This window comes from Triturus cristatus, chromosome 4_2 (genome assembly GCF_964204655.1).
Source record: "Triturus cristatus chromosome 4_2, aTriCri1.1, whole genome shotgun sequence".
In the NCBI taxonomy this organism is placed as follows: domain Eukaryota; kingdom Metazoa; phylum Chordata; class Amphibia; order Caudata; family Salamandridae; genus Triturus; species Triturus cristatus.
In genome coordinates this window covers 758,332,271-758,345,471 of record NC_140586.1, presented here as the reverse complement: position 1 = coordinate 758,345,471, position 13,201 = coordinate 758,332,271, and the positions used below count along the sequence as shown (strand labels likewise).

General features: G+C 46.7%; 1 long non-coding RNA gene across 1 annotated transcript in view; it reads left to right on the top strand.

Moving 5' to 3' along the window:
• The window catches only part of LOC146835001 (uncharacterized), a 73,435-nt gene that overhangs the window by 27,204 nt on the left and 33,030 nt on the right, over positions 1-13,201 (top strand). The window contains exon 2 of the long non-coding RNA XR_014960363.1: positions 3,728-3,768. This is a non-coding gene — a long non-coding RNA (uncharacterized LOC146835001). The remainder of the gene's footprint in view (positions 1-3,727; positions 3,769-13,201) is intronic.

The following is a 13,201-nucleotide window of genomic DNA, read 5'->3' as shown; positions in this document are numbered from 1 at the left end:
GGACTGTGGAGTTGGATCTGTGGTGTCTTCCAGGTGGAAATTGAAGTTGCGGAGGAGGATGTAGTTGGTTGATCTGATGGAGAGGGGAACGATGAGGTCTGTGATATGGATGCAAAATTCTGATTTGGACCAGGGGGTGGTAGGCAAGGTTCCCGTTAAGTGTGGCGTTGTGGTTGTTTGTGTTTTGAAGTGGAGGTGTTCCATGAAGTTGATGTCCAAGTCCATGGAGGTGGTGCAGTCAATTGTGTTTTTGTAGAGATAGTGAGTCCTCTGCCTGGTTTGTGGATTTAGTCCTAATGTATGACTTTGTAGGCGGGCAGAATGGCTGCAGTGATTTCCGCGTTAGAAGCTGGGTTGAGTCATGTTTTGGTCAGGAAGACAAGGTCGGTGTGTTGCTGTTGAAGAAGTCCTAGTTTTCGGTAGAGTGTTTTCCAAGGGATCTGACATTGAGGAGCATGGCGTACAAATGGTGTGGTGTGGTGGTGCCGTGTGTCTGTTGTTTGGAGCAATCATTTTCTTGTAAATTTGTTTGTAAGATGGGGGGCTTAAGGTCAGGGCTTAGCCCTAGGATCTGGAAAGCCTGCTGGGCAACTGCATGGCCAGTGCACCATGACAGTGCACTAGAGAGTACAGAAGTGCTGATGTGTCACCATTGCCGTTTGCACCTTGGAAGTATTCCTAATTGTGAACACAATGGTAGCAAGCAAGATGCCAAGTGCTAAGGAGGCTAGATGAATGGAATATAGAGGCAAGAATTTTGCTATGTGCACGTCATTTGAGAATGTGGTATTGTTTATGATACAGACTGCTACAGGTTAAAGTGGTGAAGAAAGTAATTGGATACAAGCAATTAAATCTTGCCACAAATGTCGGTCTAGAGCTTCTGTATGTTTGGTTGCAATGATTACTGTAATAAAAAATAGAGACATACCTACATTGAAATTACATCAAAAATGGGCTGTCTGTTCTAAAGATGCTTACTGCAGATAGTTAAATAGTAAAAAGGAGTAGATGAGTTATCAATATACTCTATTAGTAGGAATGTATATTGTGGTCCTTGTATTTGAGAGGCAGTGTGTAATAGATAAGTGTGATGATTAGAATGTTAATTGGTTTTTTTTTTATGTTACAATCCCACAAGACACTCAATGGATTGTGAAAAGTAGGAAGGGGATGATTGAATACACTCTGTTGTACTCACTTGTTACTGTAGGAAGGAGTCTTAACCCCTTCGATGCTCATGACGGCGCGGTTCCATCATGAGCATCGGTTGGGCTGTGCTCATGACCGAACCGCTCCGTCATGAGCACAACCCCTGGGGGCACAGCGCACGCTGACGTCATCAGGAAGCGCTGGGACGCCTGGAAGCCATTTGCTTCCAGGCGTCCCAAGCAGGAGGAGGTAGGTTTTGGTCTCCGGTGGGGCCGGGGGGGGGGGGGTATTTTTTAAAGTAATGAGGCATCGGGGGAGAGGAAAGTGTATTTCCTCTCCCCTGATGTCTCAATACAGGGCATTCCTGCAGCACGATCGCGCTGTAGGAGTGCCCCCACTAGGCACCAGGGATGCTTTTTGTTAAAAAGGAAGCGACCCCTTGGGCAAGGGTCGCTTCCTAAAGGGGGCAAATAATTTAAAGACTTTTATGCACCCCCCCCCCCCCCGGGGCCAGATCGCCTCGGTGTTTTGGCGTTTCTAGCCCCAGGGGGGGCAGAAAAGCCCACTAGAGCCAGCATCGCTTCCAGGCCCTAATATTTTTTAAATGTGTACTCTGCCCCCCCTGGGGGCAGATTAGCCCGTGTACTTGGCCTTTCTGCTCCCATGGGGGGCAGAATACCCCACTAGACATCAGGGAGTCCTTGTATTAGCTAAAGGAAGCGACCCCTTGAGCAAGGGTCGCTTCCTTTAGGGGCACATTTTTTAAAAGTCTTTTCTGCCCCCCCGGGGACTGTTTGCCTTGTTTTTTTGGCGTTTCTGGCCCCAGGGGGGGCAGAAAAGCCCACTAGAGCCAGGGATTTTTTTTTCTTTAAATGGAAGTGACCCCTTGGGGAAGGGTCACTTCCAGGGGCCTCATTTAACCCCTTCCCCGCTCGTGACGGAACCGCTCCGTCACGAGCCACGGTTGAGCTGTGCTCATGACGGAGTGGTTCCGTCACGACTCCGCCCACTGCGCTAATCGCCCGCACAGGCGGGGAATTAGCGCCGCGTGGGCGGAGCGGCCGCCAACGGCCGTAGCATGACGGAACCACTCCGTCATGAGCACAGCGCAACCGTGGCTCATGACGGAGTGGTTCCGTCATGAGCGGGGAAGGGGTTAAAAAAAAATGTGTATTCTGCCCCCCCTGGGGCAGATCGGCCCGTGTATTTGGCCTTTCTGCCCCCAGGGGGGCAGAATACCCCACTAGACACCAGGAAGTCCTTTTATTATCTAAAGGAAGCGACCCCTTGGGCAAGGGTCACTTACTTAGGGGGCACATTTTTTTAAAGTCTTTTCTACCCCCCCTGGTGACTGTTTGGGTTGGTTTTTTGGCGTTTCTGGCCCGGGGAGAGGGGGGGGCAGAAAAGCCCACTAGAGCCAGGGATCTTTTTTTTTTTTAAATGGAAGCGACCCCCTGTGGAAGGGTTGCTTCCAGAGGCCTCATTTGTTTTTTAATGTGCATTCTGCCCCCCCCTGGCAGATCGGCCCGTGCATTTGGCTTCTGCTCCCGGGGGGGGGGGGGGGCAGAATACCACAATAGACACCAGGGACTTATTTGAAATTAAAATGGAAGCGACTCCTTGGGCAAGGGTCGCTCTCAGGGGGCAGATTTATTTTTATAAATTTGGTTAATGTTATTTCTGCCCCTCCTGGGGACAGATCTGCCACTTTTTTTGTGGCCTTTTTGCCCTAGGCAGGAGGGGGGGCAGAAAACCCTACTAGGCACCAGGGATTTCTTTCTTTTGCAAGGGGGGCATTTTTCTGTCTGCTGTTTTCTGCCTCGCACTCAGACAAGCTCACCCGATCCCTTGGGCAAGTTCATCCCCATTTTTGCACAGCCCTATTAGAAGGCCCATCTGGCAGATTGACCAACTGGGTAGTGACATAGTGTGTTATAATGTTAATTCTTTTATTAGGTCTCGCCTGACCCAGCGCATGCGCTGGTCTGCTGAGACTTATTGAGAGGGCTCCAAAAAGTGCTACCAGGTCAGCCTAGAGCTACAGTGCATGTGCGCGGGCGCGCGAGCTGCGCTTTACCACGATTACTTTCACTTTCGCGGCTGCACGGCCGCTTTGATGTTTGATCGTGGCCGCTTAGCATAGCCAATAGGTCTCGCTTTTGGGACCTTATAAGTATTTAGTTATGCAACTGTTGCATGGCTAAACACTTATAGAGTCCCAAAGGCGAGACCTATTGGCTATGCCAATGCTTGTTTTTTGTGAATTGCAATTGTAATGCTTTTTTTCCTCCCTTTTCGTTCTAGTTGAAAGCTTTTGCTGTTTAGACTGTTCCAGGTTGCGGTTTCGTTACTTTTGGTTCTGCTGTTTGTGTTGTTGATTTTGTTAGGCAAGAGACTTTTTTTTGTACAATGTAAATGTTTTTCATTTCTCTGCATGAAAGTGTTTTTTGCAAATGGTGTAAGAATTGCAGTATGTTTGGCTTTTGTTTTTTGAGTGTGAAAAACTTTTTCCATTTGTGCTCGATGTGTATTTTGTTGTTTTGTGAGTAATTGGTTTTGTTTTTTTTCTTTCTAGTGGGATATCGTTTTTGCTGTCTCTCTGCAGAGGAGGTGCTGGTGAGTGTAGCGGTCTCTTGCAAGTGAATCGTATAATTTTTGAGTATATTGATCTTTGTGATAAAGGCACACATTTTTTTTACTTACTTATTTTGCACAGTATTGGTTGTTGTTGACTTGTTTGTGCAGTTACCTTTCTTAGTAAGGATAATGGCTAGCCGCAGGATTACTGCTCAGCAGGTTGTTGGTTTGCTTTTTGAGTCTTCCTCTGACCATGGCCCAGAGACTTGAGTCGTGATAGGTATTTGCTTCTGCTTCGGATGATGCATTTTGTTGATAATGGTTTAGCGTTCCCACGAGATCACCCTGACTGTGACCGTCTTTTTAAGATTCGGCCTGTCATTGATCACTTTGTTGATCGATTTTCTGAGATCTATGCTCTAGGGAAAGAAATAGCAGTGGATGAGTCTTTGGTGTTGTTCAAGGGCCGCATGGTTTTAGGCAATACATTCCTATTAAGAGGGCACGCTATGGAATTAAGCTGTATATGCTGTGTGACAGTAGGACTGGATATGTCTCTAATTTCAGGGTGTACACCGGTAAGGAATCCAGGATTAACCCCCCTGGTTGTCCGTCCACTTTTGGAGTGACTGAGAAAATTGTGTGGGAACTTGGTAGAGGATTTTTTAACAAAGGCCACCATATATATGTAGATAACTTCTACACTGGTGTGCAGTTGTTCAGGGAATTGACCAAAGTGGACACTGTTGCTTGTGGCACAATCCGCTCTAACCGTAAAGGATTCCCAAAAGAACTTGTTTGTCAAAAGCTTGTGCGGGGACAGTCCAGCTGTGAAGTTTTCAGACAGGAGAGATGTCTACATGCTGACTACCATTCATGATGAAACCCCTTCACCTGTGACTGTTTGGGGTCAGGTTGCTGAAGTGCGCAAACCTGTGTGCATTTTAGACTATAATAGGCACATGGGTGGTGTTGATCAGAGGTTGGAACCTTACGCTGCTCTTCGTAAGGTTTACATTTGGTATAAGAAGTTGGCTATCCATCTTTTCCACTTGGTAACCTTTAATGCTTTTGTTGTATTCCAGGATTCTTGTCCTGAGTCAAAGATGACTTTTGCTAAGTTTCAAGAGTCTGAAATAGGCAGTCGTGTTTTAGTGGAACAGGCAAGTGTTCCTAGAGTTGGATTGGTGGAGGATGTTGCTAGATTGAAAGATCACCACTTTCCTGATCACATTCCTCCCACACCCTCAAAAGACTTTCCCAGTAGGAGACGTAAAGTCTGCTGGCGAAGAGGTACGTGGAAGGAGACTCATATGTACTACCCCGAGTGTCCTTCTAACCCTGGGCTGTGTGTGCCTGCTTGTTTTAGAATGTACCACACGCAAAATAATTTTTGGGAGCATCCATGAGTGGTAAAGTGAACTGCCTGGCCTCTATTGTTTAATATTTTTTGTTCAGTTTCAAGTCAAGGTTGGCATTTGTGTAGTGTATTTAGCTTCAGATTTTGTGTTAGTAGATTTGTATCTATTTACAATTTGTGTGTGTTTTCTTATTTATATAAAAAAAAATCCTAAATGTGATGGCGTGTGCGTGGAGTGGCGCTTGTCTGGTGGTGTGCGTGGTCAGGCGCTTGTCTGGCGGTGTGCGTGGTCTGGCGCTTGGCTGGCGGTGTACGTGGACTGGCGCTTGGCTGGCGGTGTGTTTGGACTGGTGCTTGGCTGGTGGTGTGCGTGGACTGGCGCTTGGCTGGCAGTGTGTTTGGATTGGCGCTTGGCTGGAGGTGTGCGTGGACTGGCGCTTGGCTGGCAGTGTGTTTGTACTGGCGCTTGGCTGGCAGTGTGTTTGTACTGGCGCTTGGCTGGCGGTGTGTTTGCACTGGCGCTTGGCTGGTGGTGTGCGTGGACTGGTGCTTGGCTGGCGGTGTGCGTGGCCTGGCGCTTGGCTGGCGGTGTGTGTGGACTGGCGCTTGGCTGGCGGTGTGCGTGGACTTAGGCTCGGCTGGCGGTGTGTGAGTAGTGACTAGCTGCTGGTCACTACACACACTGCTAGCAAAACACCACTCAACGCAGTCCGTGAGCTGGTGTGGTTGCTGTGTCAGGAATGTGGGCATGTGAAACTGATGGTCCCTGAATGGCACTGTCTGCTGGTGTGAGTGTTGTAATGTGCTGGGCCCGCGGCTGGCTTTGTGAATGGTTTTGTATGTGTCACACGTATGAAAGGTGTATGAATGGCCTGTAAAGAGGTTGGTGCCTTGTCGTGGCTGTACAACTCACGAGCTGTGAGTCAGTGGTTCAGTTTCTCGTCCTTTCAATTAACATTGCATTTCATTTTTGTGAAATCTCTGGTTATTACAACTGTATATACTGAGCCATCACTCACCCTCGTGCCAAATCCAACCAGTATGTGTGTGTGCTTGAGGAATAGCTTGTTGTGCTTAAAAATGTGTCTTTTCTGTTTTTGTCAAGGAGGGTGTACCTTGTCCTTTTTTGTGAATGTTGTAATGTGTTGGTTTTGTGCCTGGTGGTGTGAATGGCCTTGTGTGTATCATCTATGAAGGGTGTGCGAATGGCCTGTAAAGCGGTTGGTGCATTGAAGTGGCTTTACAGCTCACGAGCTGCGAGTCACTGGTTCAGTTTTTTTGTCCATTCAATTATTGACAGTGCATTTCATTTTTGTGAAATCTCTTGTTAATACAATTTTATATACTGAACCATCACTCGCCCTCGTGCCAAATCCAACCAGTATGTGTGTGTGCTTGAGGAATAGATGGCTGTGCAGTAATCTTTGTCTGTTTTGTCTCTCTGCCAAGCTGTACATTTCATCTAAGAATAACCTAACAACTGTAGTTTTTGTCGTAAACTAAACACTCATGAGAGTGCATGGTGATGTCTCTTGTGGATCCCAACAAGTTATCTTACCCACAATGTCCTGCAAACCTCAAAATGTGACTGTGACATTTTCCTTGCATTATTGTGCCCAACTTTTCACACTGCAGAAAGTAACAACAAATTTCCAACCCCCCAGCATTTCTCCAAGTATCCCAATAGAAATGGTACCTCACTTGTATGGGTGGGCCAAGTACCCGCGGCAGGGAAGGGCCCAAAACCTATTGATGCGACATCAAAATTACCAATCACAAACCACCCTGGTTTTGCAGGGGGGTCCCATGAGTTTTTGGCCCGGGGCTCGGCGGCCATCTAGGGAAACCTACCTAACCCATACATTTACGGAAACTAGACACCCGGGGGAGTCCAGCGAGGTATGACTTGCATGGGTCCCCCATCATTCTCCTACCCAGAATCCCCCGCAAACCACAAATTTCGCAGAAAAATTAACTTTTTTCTCACATTTCTGTGTGGGAAAGTTCTGGAATCTGCATGGATCCACAAATTTCCTCCCACCAAGCATTCCCCCAGGTCTCTCCATATAAATGGTACCTCACTTGCGTGGGTGGGTCAAGGACCCGCGAAAGGCAAGGGCCCAAAGCCTATTGAGGCGACATCAAAATTACCGATCACAAACCAACCTGGTTTTGCATGGGGGTCCCATGAGTTTTTGGCCCGGGATTCGGCAGCCATCTAGGGAAACCTACCTAACCCACACATTTCTGGAAACTAGACACCCGAGGGAGTCCAGCGAGGTATGGCTTGTGTGGGTCCCCCATCATTCTCCTACCTAGAATCCCCTGCAAACCTCAAATTCACCGAAAAATTCCCTTTTTTCTCACATTTCTGTGTGGGAAAGTTCTGGAATCTGCGTGGATCCACAAATTTCCTCCCACCCAGTGTTCCCCCAGGCCTCCCGATAAAAATTGTACCTCTCTTGTGTGGGTAGGCATAGTGGCTGTAACAGGAAATGGCCCAAATCGTACTGTGGAGACTTCAAAATTACCTATAGCAAAACTGGGGGGGGGGGGGGCACCTGAGATTTTGGCCCCGGGCTCGGCGGCCCTCTTGGGAAAGTACCAAACCCAAACATTTCTGAAAACTAGACATCCGGGGGAGTCCAATGAGATATGGCTTGCGTGGATTCCCCAACGTTTTCCTACCCAGAATGCCATGCAAACCTCAAATTTAGCTGAAAAAAATATATTTTCCACATATATTTGTGTGGAATGACCGTGCCGGCAGCCACTATGCCTACCCACACAAGTGAGGTACCATTTTTATCATGAGACCTGGGGGAACGCTGGGTGGGAGGAAATTTGTGGATCCACGCAGATTCCAGAACTTTCCACCACAGAAATGTGGGGAAAATTCGTTTTTTTTGACAATTCTTTAGGTTTGCAAGGGATTCTGGGTAACAGAACCTGGTGGGAGGCAGTTAGGTCACCCCATCCTGGATTACCCTGGGTGTCTAGTTTTAAAAAATGTATAGGTTTGCTAGGTTTCCCTAGGTGCCGGCAGAGCTATGGTTAAAAAACTACAGCTAGGCACTTTGCCCAAAAAGGGTCATTTTTCACTGCCAAATTGAGGTGTGACCATGTTGCGTTTTGCACCGTTTCCTGTCACGGGCACTAGGTTGACCAACACAAGTGAGGTATCATTTTTCTCGGAAGACTTTGGGGAACGCGGGTGGGTGGAAATTTGTGGACCGACGCAGATTCCAGAACTTTCCACCACAGAAATGAGGGGAAATTTTGTTTTTTTGGACAATTTTTTAGGTTTGCAAGGGATTCTGGGTAACAGAACGTGGTGGGAGGCAGTCAAGACACCCCATCCTGGATTCCACTGGGTGTCTAGTTTTCAAAAATGTATAGGTTTGCTAGGTTTCCCTAGGTGCTGGCAGAGCTAGGGTTAAAAAACTACAGCTAGGCACTTTGCCAAAAAAGGGTCATTTTTCACTGCGAAATTGAGGTGTGATCACATTGGGTTTTGCGCCGCTTCCTGTCACGGGCACTAGGTTGACCCACACAAGTGAGGTACCATTTTTCTCGGAAGACTTCGGGGAACGCGGGGTGGGTGGAAATTTCTGTATCCACGCAGATTCCAGAACTTTCCACCACAGAAATGTGGGGAAAATTTGGTTTTTTTGGACAATTATTTAGGTTTGCTCGGGGTTCTGGGTTACAGAACCTGGTGGGAGGCAGTCAAGTCACCCCATCCTGGGTTCCTCTGGGTGTCTAGTTTTCAAAAATGTATAGGTTTGCTAGGTTTCCCTGGGTCCCGGCAGAGCTATGGTTCTAAAACTACAGCTACGCAATTTGTCAAAAAAGGGTCATTTTTCACTGCGATATTGAGGTGTGACCACATTGGGTTTTGCACCATTTCCTGTCACGGGCACTAGGTTGACCAACACAAGTGAGGTATCATTTTTCTCGGAAGACTTTGGGGAACGCGGGGTGGGTGGAAATTCGTGGACCGACGCAGATTCCAGAACTTTCCACCACAGAAATGAGGGGAAATTTTGTTTTTTTGGACAATTTTTTAGGTTTGCAAGGGATTCTGGGTAACAGAACCTGGTGGGAGGCAGTCAAGCCACCCCATCCTGGATTTCACTGGGTGTCTAGTTTTCAAAAATGTATAGGTTTGCTAGGTTTCCCTAGGTGCTGGCAGAGCTAGGGTTCAAAAACTACAGCTAGGCACTTTGCCAAAAAAGGGTCATTTTTCACTGCGAAATTGAGGTGTGATCACATTGGGTTTTGCGCCGCTTCCTGTCGCGGGCACTAGGCCGACCGAAACAAGTGAGGTATCATTTTTCTCGGATGACTTTGGGGAACGCGGGGTGGGTGGAAATTTGTGGATCCACACAGATTCCAGAACTTTCCACCACAGAAATGTGGGGGAAATGTGTTTTTTGGACAATTTTTTAGGTTTGCTAGGGATTCTGGGTAACAGAACCTGGTGGGAGGCAGTCAAGTCACCCCATCCTGGATTCCCCTGGGTGTCTACTTTTCAAAAATGTATAGGTTTGCTAGGTTTCCGTAGGTGCCGGCAGAGCTAGGGTTCACAACCTACAGCTAGGCACTTTGCCAAAAAAGGGTCATTTTTCACTGCAAAACTGAGGTGTGTCCATGTTGCGTTTTGCGCCGTTTCCTGTCGTAGGCACCAGGCCGACCCACACAAGTGAGGTACCAGTTTTCTCGGAAGACATTGTGGAACGTAGGGTGGTTGGAAATTTGTGGATCCACGCAGATTCCAGAACTTTCCACTACAGAAATGTGGGGAAAATGTGTTTTTCTTGACAATTTTTTAGGTTTGCAAGGGATTCTGGGTAACAGTGGGAGGCAGTCAAGTCACCCCATCCTGGATTCCCCTGGGTGTCTAGTTTTTCAAAAATGTATAGGTTTTCTAGGTTTCCCTAGGTGCCGGCAGAGCTAGGGTTAAAAACTACAGCTAGGCACTTTGTCAAAAAAGGGTCGTTTTTCACTGCGAAATTGAGGTGTGACCATGTTGGGTTTTGCACCGCTTCCTGTCACGGGCACTAGGCTGACCGACACAAGTGAGGTACCATTTTTCTCAGAAGACTTTGGGGGGCGCGGGTGGGTGGAAATTTGAGGATCCACGCAGATTCCAGAACTTTCCACCACAGAAATGTGGGGAAATTGTGTTTTTTTTGACAATCTTTTAGGTTTGCAAGGGATTCTGGGTAACAGAACCTGGTGGGAGGCAGTCAAGCCACCCCATCCTGGATTGCCCTGGGTGTCCAGTTTTAAAAAATGTATAGGTGTGCTAGGTTTCCCTAGGTGCCGGCAGAGCTAGGGTTCAAAAATTACAGCTAGGCACTTTGCCAAAAAAGGGTCATTTTTCACTGCGAAATTGAGGTGTGTCCACGTTGCGTTTTGCGCCGTTTCCTGTCGCGGGCCCTAGGCCGACCCACACAAGTGAGGTACCATTTTTCTTGGAAGACTTTGGGGAATGCGGGGTGTGTGGAAATGTGTGGATCCATGCAGATTCCAGAACTTTCCACCACAGAAATGTGGGGGAAATGTGGTGTTTTTGACAATTTGTTAGGTTTGCATTGATTCTGCGTAACAGAACCTGGTGGGAGGCAGTCAAGTCACCCCATTCTGGATTCCCCTGGGTGTCTAGTTTTCAAAAATGTATAGGTTTGCTAGGTTTCCCTAGGTGCCAATAAAGCTATGGTTAAAAAACTACAGATAGGCACTTTGCCAAAAAAGGGTCATTTTTCCATGCGAAATTGAGGTGTGTCCACGTTGCGTTTTGCGCCGTTTCCTGTCACGGGCACTAGGCCGACCCACACAAGTGAGGTACCATTTTTCTCTGAAGACTTCAGGGAACGCGGTGTGGGTGGAAATTTGTGGATCCGCGCAGATTCCAGAACTTTCCACCACAGAAATGTGGGGAAAATGTGTTTTTTTGACAATTGTTTAGGTTTGCAAGGGATTCTGGGTAACAGAACCCGGAGGGAGGCAGTCAAGTCACCCAATCCTGGATTCCAATGGGTGTCTAGTTTTCAAAAATGTATAGGTTTGCTAGGTTTCCCTAGATGCCGGCAGAGCTAGGGTTCAAAAACTACAGCTAGACACTTTGCAAAAAAAGGGTAATTTCTCATTGTAAAAATGTGGTGTGTTCACGTTGGGTTTTTAGCCATTTCTTGTCGTGGGCACTATGCATACCCACACAAGTGAGGTACCGTTTTTATCGGGAGACTTAGGGTAATTCTGATTTGTAAAGCAACTGTTATTACCTATTGACTTTTGATGCATTTCTGCCTTCCAAATGAAAGACATTTGGAAAAAAGAAGTCATTTTGAAAAATGACCGATAATTCTCATGCTAGTATGAGTATTCCCAATTTCGAAAATGTGAAAATATCTACTGTTTCTAATCTCTATAATTTGTTCCCATTTGAGAAATACATAGGTGTCTTTCATACCGATTTTTCCATGTATACATTTCCCCACAGTAATTGCTATATACCCGGTACATAAGAAAAAGCCATTGCAAATTGCTGCTCAGTGTTTGACTCTGGGTTCGTCGGGTTCTTGGTGAACCTACAAGTCCTATATATCCCCACAACCAGTAAGGTCCAGCAGATGTAACGGTATATTGCTTTCAAAGAGCTGTCATAATTAGAAGAAGTTACAGGTGAAAACGTTGACACAAAAGGCTGTTTTTTTCATCTAATTTTCAATTTTTCCTAAATTTAACTGTTAGTTTCTATGAAGAAACCTTGATGGATCTACACAAATGACCTCTTGCTGAATTCACGATTTTGTCTACGTTTCTAAAATGTATAGCCTTCCAGGATCCATTATTGCTTTCACACCCATTTCTACCATTAACTGGAAGGAGGTTGAAAGCACAAAAAATAGCACAAATAGGCTATGTCCCCAAAAAATGCCAAAACTGTGTAAAAAATGTTGGTTTTCGGACAAAAGTCTGTCATTCCCTAAAAGCTGGGAAAATGGTGATTTCAGCCCCACAAACCCTTTTTTGTTACCATTTGCAGCGAAAAAACCCAGACTCTTTCATTTGCAGCCCTTTTTTCCCATTTCCCCCCCCCCAAAAAAAAAACATTCGCTGTATTTTGCCTAATTTCTGGGACCAGTCCAGGGGAATCCACAAACCCTGGGTACCTTTAGAATCCCCATGATGTTGGAAGAATAGGACAAAAATTTGGCCTGGATACCTTATGTTGTCAAAATGTTACAGGGTCCTAAGCGCGCACTACCCCAAAAAGCCAAAAAAAAGGCTTTGCACAGGGGGGAAAAGGCCTAGCAGCGAAGGGGTTAATAGAGATGATAATTATCAGAATCCTCTATTTATGGTCATTGGTTTGAGAAGAGTTGTGAGTAGAGTTAAGGTTCATTCACACACCCTACTATGCATACCTGTCATCTGAGAGAGAGACCTGAAAGGAGAGGCTAGTTCCTCCCTAAACCCTATGAAGCACAACCATCATTACAGCAAGAGATCTTAGAAGAGAGGTCAGTCCCTCCATACAACCTACTATGTACACCTGTCATCTGAGAGAGGAGCCTAAAAGGAGAGGCTAGTCCCGCCCCACATACTACTATGCACACCAGCCATCCAAGAGAGAGGTCTGAGGGGACAGGCCATTCCCTCTCTGAACTCCACTATTACCACACCCGTCATCTGAGAGAGAGAGAGGTGTGAAAGGAGAACCCAGTCCCTCCCCACATCCTACTACGCACACCTGTCATTACTGAGAGAGGCCAGTCCCTGTCAGCACACTCTACTACGCACACCCGTCATCTGCGAGAGAGGTCTAAAAGGAGAGGTCAGTCTCTCCCCACATCCTACTACACACACCTGTCACCTGAGAGAGAGGTCTGAAAGGAGAGCCCAGTCTCGCCCCACACCCTTCTACGCACACCTATCATTACAGAGAGGTCTCAGCAGAGAGGCCAGTCCCTCTACACACCCTACTACGCACACCTATCATTACTGACAGAGGTCTACAATATAAAAAAAACGGATTACTCTCTTTTGAATTAAAATTACACTTTTAAAGTAAAAACACATACAATGGCTATGAAAAGTATG